The following is a 7,267-nucleotide window of genomic DNA, read 5'->3' as shown; positions in this document are numbered from 1 at the left end:
ACCCAGCAGAGTCAGGAGTTATAAACAAACTTTGACTGCAGAGTGTGTGTTTAGTTCAGCTTTCACCTTGACACAAAGCCTTTGCTTTCTGGAGGAACAGAGATACTCTCTCGAATACAGCAGCACATGCACACTGCACACTCCATTCGCAGTACACACAAGCTCTCCTGCAATAAAACAAAACAAGAAAAAGGCAGCAAACAAAACCATGGCATGCAGGGCTTTTTAATAGAGTGCATGATTAACTTACAATCTATTCATGTTAATTCATGTAAGTATTAAGCTTCTTCATACTTTTGTGATATATAAAGCTGCTGTGGACAGGCTGGCTGCTGATCTCATTTATGTCACTGTAAATCCAAATTAACTCCTTTGACAACAGCACTTAAGGTAGGTCTCCATCAGCGTCCCTAATAATTAATTTGTCCAACAGTAGATTTTTGTCCTTCGCACTTGCGAGTTCAAGTCTGCTTGTTTATAATGTGTGGTGGGTTTTTTGGGGGGCAGAAGTATTTGCCAAGGCTGTAAATATTTAAATCCCTCTAAATTTTCTAGCATATAAATTCTGTTCTATTGAATGTTTCAATTTGAACACGCGTCACCTTCCTTGAAAATGTAAAATACAGTTTATAATCTCTAGTTGAAGCTATTAAAAACAGTTCAAATAAGCCTAGACAAGAAAATAGTTATGATATCAGTTCTGTGGTCTATGTGAAATAAGTGACAACTGTAACCGACTGACTAATATCAATACCAGGAAATGACCACCATCAACTGCACTAGCTTAGCAATGCCTTTCAGAAATAAGTCTTTCAGGAAATTGTTGAGGCTTCTTGTGTAGTGACTTGAAGAAGCAGTCAGTGGTGCAGATGTCTACTTGGACAAATAGACAAATGTTAAAAACTATATGTTTGCATCAATAAATTCATTCAGAAACTTTTTTCCTAAAGGGATTCCCTGCAGGGGAGCTATTATACATGTTCTAGCCTGAAATTTGAGCTGGCCAGAGAATGGAAATTGTGTTTCACAGACAATTTTGAGATTTTGAAATTTGTTTTCATTCCAATTCAGAACAAAACCTCAAAATGTTGAAATTCTCCACAAAGGAAAATTCCACAAAAATAAATAGTTTTGGCTTATTTAGATCATTATAACTTCTAAAATGTATATATTATATAAAATCAAAAATCAAAATGTTTTATTCCAGAATTGTTGGCACTTTTTCCACAAAAAAAAAGTTGGTGAAAATAATAGCTTCACAAAGCATTTTGACTGTGACAGGATGACATTTACTCCATTAAATAATTTTCCATCTGAAGTTCATTAGAGATCCTATTGCCATGTTATCCAGACCTTTTGCCCTACAACAGCTGTAATGCAAAAATTCTACAAGTAGTATAACACCAGAGTCAGGGTCTGGTGGGACTCGTACTCCGTGTTTGTACTACAGTGAGGCCTGGAAGGTCCCCACAGAGATCTCTTTCTCTTTGACAAGGTGTGAACAGGATGAAAGAGCTCCTTCCAGAAAGAGCTCACAAAGTGTGGGAGAATGGGGTCGGAAGTTGCTTGTGCGGACACCAAGCCCCTGACACACAAGAAATCTTCTCGCTGCATTGGAGCTAGCAAACAAGCTACCAATCACCATCAAAGCTGGCTCCTTCCATTGAAAGAAAATTACCCACATGAGGAAACGTGCACCTTCTCCCTCATTAACGGGACGAAGTCCATGGTGAACCAACTCTTAGGACAGTTTAACGAATAGTAATATCAATAGCTTGTATCCCAGAACTCAAAAGAGACAATGGTCACGTGCTTTCACTGCCTCTGCTGGATTTTAGAAGACTTGTGCTGTTCCAGGATTATCTGAATAGAAGTGAGTTTCATTTTTCCTCCATGCCTGAGTATGAACTATTTCCTGCATTTTCATTCAGTGCTGTTTTCCCTTGTGAGCTACCAGAGTGCTTTAATTGGTAACTGTGGGTTCGGTGCTGCGCCGGGCCAAGCACTTGTAGCGTGAGAAGGTGATGCTTGTTGATGGGGGGCTGCCTGGGGCTCCAGTCTCTCTCTTTTTCTCTCTGTCCTACTCAGGGAAACCAGGTTGCCGGTGCACTCCTGTGAATAATTTCTGGGATGTTTGTCATCCCAGCTGGATCACCCGCTATCTTACAGTCCCGAAGCCTGCAGCCCATGCGTTAACCAGGACATGGGCCAAGTATCAGGCCTGCTCCCAAGAGCCTATACCAAAGCATAAGAATTTCTCTTGGTTACTTCTGCAAAGCACTACCCCCCATCAGGCCAAACCTGCAGTATACACTTGGAAAAAGATTAAGATGGGACCACATTTATCTTTGTCTGGGTCACTAATGCGTATCAATAGGACCTTCAACCACAAACATAAAGAAGATGTGGCTCTAACTGAAGATTTCCCAAACAGGAGCTTTAAATGATACGATAAACATCAGCCAAGGCCCGACTGTGATGCACCAGTACAGCAGCAGGGGAGAGAGAAGCAACGAGGATTGAACTCTGCTCAGTGCAAAGGCAACTACCCATTTTGCACTCCCGTCCCTCCATAGGGACCCAGACAAAATGGATGGAGCTAAAAGACTTCGTGGGTGCCGTTGCCTTTTTGCCTCTGGTAAGCAAAGCATATTTGGTGCGTGTCACGGACAATGACAGCAGCAGGTGATCGGGTTATTGGATGACAAACCTGGTCACACAGGTCTAGTGAGATTCTTTCCCTGCGTGCTGCACGCTGAGGAGGAGAGTGTTTGTGTCCCTATTGTATGTACACAAAGCCAGACTGTTGTCTGCAAGTGGGACATTTGGGCTCAGAGTGTAATTCTGGACTATGTTTTTCTCCTTGGGATATTTCTGAACTGCAGTCAGCATGCTCCCCACTAGAAAGTGACATGTCGGAGCCACCCTCTCTTGTTGAAAACTTGGTAGAACGTCTGTACAATATTATGGTCACCAAAATATGTCTAAACCTAATTGGTTGCATGTGGGATTGATTGCTTTAATATAAAGAACTGAATGCACTGAAGACCTGCCAGAGGTTAGGGAAAAGATCAAAGGAGGTCAGATAAAAGGCCAAATGTAGCTTCAGTGAGAGCAATTGTAATTGCATGCACTTCAGTGGCAGGGCTCCTGCCAGCCGCCATGGCTGTGATCTTTCATCGGGTGCACGTAGGCAGGCCTCATCGCCAGGGCCTGCACTTGACAGCTGTGTCCGTCCTCGCATGGAAACATTATGTCCCAGGCAGCCGCATGGTTTGGTCTTCAACAGAGCCAGCAATTCAGTGCAAGAGCTCAAATGTTTCAGTCCTCTGGGAAGTAAAAATCTCACTTGGGACATTCATAAATTAAATGTCTTAAACAATTGTCAGAAACTCCATAAAAGCGTCAAGAAAGAGGCACCAACCTTCCTGGTAACACTACCACCCTGCCATTTGACCAATGACAGTAATCACTGCAGAGCTGTTACCATCACTTTGTCCCCCCACGCAATAGCCCCATGTTAAGGCCAGGAATTCACTATATTACAAAGAGAAGACCTTGCAGTGCATGTTCAAAAACAAGCCTCCTGGGCACAGAGCCCTCAGGGCTTTGCAGAGTATCTCACTTACCTTCATAGCCTGCTCAGCTGTAATTGTGTGGTGCAGCTCCACAGTACTATTGTACTGGGTATAAAACAGTTTTGGAAGAAGACTTAGTGGAATTCTGGTAGTATGTTTGCATTAACATGAGACATATTTCTAGGCCAAAAAAATGCCATGAACTTACTTTTCCAATCAGTTAATTGTATCAGCTGTTCTGTGTTGGTTTGTTGCTGTCTCAAAGCATCTAAAACAGCTGTAATCAGTGTTTAAAAGCAGTGAGTGTTGCTGAGTCTGGAGCAAGGACAGTTTCAGTGCAGAGCTTCAGCAAACATCAGGAAACAAGAGCAAGGCATCAGCCCCTGTGGAGGCCACAGCCAGGAGAGAGACCCTCTCTGCAGGGTTGTTCATTACCCAGTCGACGGCTCATACTGCGTCTAGTAAGCTTTTATGAGGCTCAGCCTATGTGACAGGAGATGCAAGATACAGCTTACTAGACAATACAAGATGGTGCCATTGGGCACACACAATGCGAAGGACCAACTCCAAGACTTGGGCTCAGTCTCCACTTAAAAGTGTTGCAGGCATAGCTGCACTGGTCAGGAAAGAGAAAGGGAGCGCGCCTCTGAGCAACGTGGTTATGCTGGCAAGAACCCTTGTGCAAACAGCCACGCTCACAGGCGAGTCTCCTTCCTTGTGTTGTGTGCTGCCTCGGCAAGCTCTCAGGTCAGTTTGAGGTGACCATCCCTCAGGAGCCCTCTCCGACTTGGCTTGCTGGGCAAGTCCCTTCCAGGTTGTCACCTTCAGGCTTGCCAAGGCGTCGCTAGCTGGAGGAAGGCGAGGAAGAAGGGACAGCTCTCCCGGCTGTAGTGGTGCTGAGTAACCTTGTGAGGGAGCTTACCTGAGTCTCCTCTTCCTCCTCGCCAGCAGGTCCAGGTAAGGCTGAAGAGAGAGAGGTGCAAGCTGGAACAGCAGAACCTCGCCACGAGTCAGGTTTGCCTGCACCAGGTTTCCAAAGGCTTTTGGAGCACTTCCCACCTGCATGAAAGGCTCAGTGCCTGGCCCTGGACAGTTTACGGCTGGTCTTCCCTAATAGGCGCCGAATGAATTATCCTCTCCTATTACATATACGAGGAACTCTCGAGATAAACACAAGCCCTGTAATTATGGTGCTCATGTTAGCAAACTAGACCAAGCTGAGCCAAAGGGCCTTACCAAGGTATTAGATGCTTCTGCATTATATGCTTTTTTTCCAAAACTGCCCAACAGGAGAGAACTCTGCCACTCTCACAAAGTGAAAAGCTTGGCAGCGTGCTGGGAGGGCAGCTGCCTTGTCTGAGTGTCTAGATCCCTATCCAAAAATCTCTCAAAGTCCATGGGAATAAAGATTTGATGGCTGAGGACCCTTAAACACAGGCCCCCCTGACTGAATTCATGAGTGCATTTTAAAGCCTTTTATTTCCTCAAATAACAGTGTGTATTTAGACACCTGTAAAAAGGTTTTGCCTACTTGGCACTTGCCTGCCCAAGGAGGCTCGTTAAGGACCTGCCTCAATGCCCTGGCAGAGGTTGGCCTGGTGCTGAGCACTCCAAAATTGCCTCTTTAGCTCCAATTCTGTTTGTTTTATCATCTTTACAGAGCAAGCCATTTAAAAGCCGCCTTCTGAAGGGCTGCTTACTAAAAACTACCAAACACTCGATGGTGCTAAGTGGTGACTCAAATCGGTGTTATTTTTCTCCTGTGAGCCGCTCAGCGAAGCAGAGCCAGCGTGGCTGGAGCGTTCCTCCAACCTGTGCATGTGACTTTGGATTGCTTCAGCCTTCCTGGCGTAGGGCAGAGATGCAGGTGCCTCGTAAGTGGTGAGAAAGAAGTCCATTATGATCAGAAGCCATGAATTATAGCAAGCCCTTTTGTTAACTAATGCTTCATTAATTAGTGCTAATTTAGCAAATGAGTGCCCTGATTAGTTTCATCAGGTCTAGAGGGAGGGGAAGGTGCCCAATATCAGTGGGGTCTGGCTGTGATGTAAGTGGGGCTGGGGGCTGCTGCCTTGCAGGGGCAAGGAGTAGCTCGGCTGTTCAGTGGCATCCTGCCAGGACTGGTGCAGGCTGCCTTGCATTGCCCCACATTGCCACCAGTCAGCCGAGTGACGGCAGCTTGTCTTTGTGGGAAGTTGCCGCTCTCGTCAAATCCCTGAAGGCAGTGTATTTCAGGCCATCAGCCCTTCACTGTGAGCAAGGAGATCCTGATATGTAGGTGTTCATATAAAACATATCCAAGAGGCTGGCAGAAACCTGCTGGAGAAGGGAAGGCTCTCACTCTTGGTGGTGGAGACAGGAGAGGCCAAGCCATCTCCGTGAAGTATGTGACTATGGTGTCCCCTTGCAAATGAGCAGTGAGAAAGGCACCCCTTCAGAGACTGTAATGGCAGCAGCAGAATGACCTGGTGACATTTTTCCAGTTTCTACTTGCTGCTATCAAATTTCTGCATCTGGCCTGTTTGTGCCCTTGACACAAACACCAGGAGCCCCTTGCTCCCAGATGGGAAGTTTAAGTACAACAAGCAATTTTGCAATGGCTTCTTTCCATTGCGGTGTTGCCTGCTTAGTAAAGAGGGTGAACTCTCTGCACTGGAGCTTGGACACCTACTCTCAGAAACGTGAAAACCTTCCCGTGCTTCTGGGGTGCTTGGGGGCACCAAGCAAGGGAGCTACACGCTGAGCTTGCACCTTTGGCTGCCGTTGCCTGTAGCCTGGCCCAGGCCCTTCTAAGAGATGCATCTCCTCCAGTGCCCACTGCACTGAGTCCCGTTGAGCCCTGGAGCTTTCACCTAACAGATTTTCCAGTTTTTATCATGAAACTTTATTGCAACTAAGAGCTGTTCAGTTGACCCTGTGTATCTCATGGACTGCTGCAAAGTACAGTTAAACTAAGAAATTACTGGCTGAAATAGTGGTCCAAAGGAAGCAACAATTATGCATCTATTGTCTGATTGCTGCTTTTTTGCAGCGGAGATGACTCCTTGACATTAGGCCTATGGAGTCTGCCCGTTAATAGTAGTTTTAAATGGTCAAGAGGTTACAGCAGTAAGGAATGTTAGTAAAAATGTCTCTGTGGAGTTTAAACAACCAGTATTTTAGGCAGGGCTTGGTGGGTTACTGTCCCTGCACAAACAACTAGAATGTGAGAGTCTGGGCTGGGAAATACTTAAACTGTTTGGAAAAACTTGTTTTGTGCAGCTTGAGAGTGTCCCTGGAGGCTGTGGCCCAATGCCATGACTCCTGGTAAAGGCTGGGCTGCAGTAACAATGAAGCTTTTATGGGGAAGCTGGAGTAAAATCAGAAACTTTTCGATCCCGAGGGATTATGGGGAGGGGAGTTCCTGGGTTCAAGATGTCTGGCATATTATGCACATTTCCACCAGGATTTGGGGGTGTTCTATGGCATGCAAGGTATGCAAATTGCTAAATGTGTTTTCAGTTTTGCTGTGTTGTGCTGTCTTTGTTGGGTGATTGTTTTGTCTTCAGTGTAGCCAGAAAAGAAGATGGGCTCATAGTGTGAGAGGAGAAATGTAGTTGTCTCACAAACAGTAGTGACCTATGGAGAGCTTATATTTTTGATTCTCTAGCATGCTCCCAGCTGGGTGGCTAGAGAAAACAATCAATCCG

The sequence above is a fragment of the Apteryx mantelli genome, chromosome 10 (genome assembly GCF_036417845.1).
Source record: "Apteryx mantelli isolate bAptMan1 chromosome 10, bAptMan1.hap1, whole genome shotgun sequence".
In the NCBI taxonomy this organism is placed as follows: Eukaryota; Metazoa; Chordata; class Aves; order Apterygiformes; family Apterygidae; genus Apteryx; species Apteryx mantelli.
Note: the sequence above shows the minus strand (reverse complement) of the source record.